Source organism: Penaeus monodon, chromosome 5 (genome assembly GCF_015228065.2).
Source record: "Penaeus monodon isolate SGIC_2016 chromosome 5, NSTDA_Pmon_1, whole genome shotgun sequence".
NCBI classification, from domain to species: Eukaryota; Metazoa; Arthropoda; class Malacostraca; order Decapoda; family Penaeidae; genus Penaeus; species Penaeus monodon.
This window is the reverse complement of record NC_051390.1, coordinates 28,675,876-28,678,375: the sequence shown is the minus strand read 5'-3', so window position 1 is coordinate 28,678,375 and position 2,500 is coordinate 28,675,876.

Here is a 2,500-nt window from a genome sequence, read left to right as displayed (position 1 = left end):
AATAAAGAGAGCAACTAAATCTAATATGCTGCATCTCCAATATAGGAAGCAAGTATAATTCTAATTTAAAGGGAACCAAATATAACGCTATTTTTGATATATTAATCATTGTCAAAATTTAAATTGGTAACCTAGTAACATGAATAGCAAACTCTTGTTACTAATTTACCAATTTAAATTTTTATAATGTGATCCAAGGGACAACAAATGACTGGATTAACTGGTAATGGTTGTGGACACTTTCAATTTGTTTCACAGGTAAATATAATACAATAAATGGAATTGAACATTACAAATGCCTGTGCCTATGAGTTAACACTTAAAACCGTATTCTATAATGACAGGCTGTAGTTTGTGTTGTCACCCGTATCAATGGGGTGCGATTGGTAGGAGAACCAATCCCGTCGTTATGACAACAGCTACACAGCGTGACTTTATTTTGGTATTAATACACCTGATTAGTTGTAAAATTTAGAGATAACAGCTAAATTATGAATCGAAAGAGACCAATTATATCGCACTCTTCTCGCTCTACGGTTAGTCTATTATTTCACGTTAATATTGTGGCAATGCATGTAGCGCCCTCTCGTGAATATATAAATAATAATTTAATACCACGCTGGCCTGAACAATTCATCGATGGCAGCACCATCTCTATGGTCAGCAATATCGCGTAGGCCTATCATACGGCCTGGGCCTCAGTTAAGAATAGAATACTACTTTTATACATCAAACTCACTATTTTTCATACTAGAACGATGTTTTAAATATAAACTAAAAGTTTTAGTTCCTAAAAGTAAAACAGTTGATTCAAATAAAATAATTTAAAAAATTTTGTGACTTTTTCGGGATACGAAACCGGGCAGGTTCGCATGCAACAGGTGACAGGTCATTAGATCTAGTGTCGTGAAGAATACTGCTTTATGTCTCAAAATCAATATTTGTACACAAAAGAATGTTTTTAAATATAAATTTGTTAAGTAAAACAGTGGATTAAAACAATATTTAAAAAATATTGTTACGCCGACCGCCTCGTCTCTCTGCCACCAACACAAGGCAGGCAAGGCAGACGGCGTGCTATTCACAGGGTCGTGAACACTGAACACCTCCAAGAGGCACCGAGCACCACAGCGTCCCAGAACACCACCAGGGGAAACCCACTTGGCGAGGCAGGGCACGAAATAAACACAAAATGGCAGAATACAGGAGGGACACCAGCATGTCACACTGCACGATGCAGCTTATAACAGGGCAACACGAAGTTTATCAGGCCCACAAGGGCCAAAACACGAGGCTTCACAGGAGCAGCACCCAACTCCTTTTCTTCCGGGTTTGTTCCTCCGCCAGTTGCGTCTGTTTGCCAGGTTCCTTCATTTTAACACATGCCCAGGTCATCCTTTTCATTTTAAAACACATGTTTCGCACGGGAGACAAAGACCCACTGGTGTAGCACTATCCCCCCCTATCAAGCAGATGAACCGTCTGCTCTGACTACCTAAACATGAAACAAAATACAGAAAAATTTTAAAAAAAATTAGTCCTCAGGAACAAAAAAAAATTCCTTTCAAACAAAGTAACCGTAATTGTAAAACCCGTTCTCAGAAACACAAAAAATCTTCATCCAGCGCAGGCTTTCTTTGCCTCTCGTGGGGTTTGCTCTGGAGGAGGTGTGGGGCGCCCTACCGCCTATTATCTGCTCGCCTTGTCGCCCAACCCCTATTTTCAGATTAGGTCGGATAATAGGCCTACCACTCACTTAACAATCTGTACAGTATATTCTGTGACAAAACGTTTTCGATTTATAGTCCAACAGAATATAATACCCTGTCAGATGCCAACCGAATGAGCCGATTACATCTCCATTTTTTCCCGCGCAACTGTGTAGCTTGCGAAACACACTGGAGTGGAAAGCAGTCTGCCTTCCGCCGTCAGCCTTCATCACCACTCACCAGATGGCGACCTGGTGGACCGGGTGAGAAAAAAAGGGTGTACCTATGGGGAATGACCCAATGAGGATATTGTGCCCGGCAGCCACACACATAATATTTATAAGTATATAGTCCAAACCGAATGAGAGATAATAAGTTGTTCAAAAAATGGGTACTCAGGCCGTTATATATGCCTTGTATTGAATAAAATTGGTCAAGATTAAATTTTTAAAAATCATAAGTCCCTGTATCGGATTTGGCGCCCCCAGGGAAGTGGCGCCCGCTCCCCCCAATTACTACGGGCCATGCATATATGTATAAATATATATATATATGTGTTTGTGTTGTGATTTGGGTTTACACACACACACTCACAAAAAAAATACTGCATGGTCAGTGTTTAATGCATAGAGAAACTGCCATGAGTACAGTTCTTTTTTGGTTTGAAAGAATGTTGAAAATAAGTGAAGAATACATAAATTTGAGGAATTGGTAGATAATTTGTGAAAGAACACAAACCATTCTGAAAGAGAAAGAATAATGAAAACAATCAAAATGAACGAACAATTGGA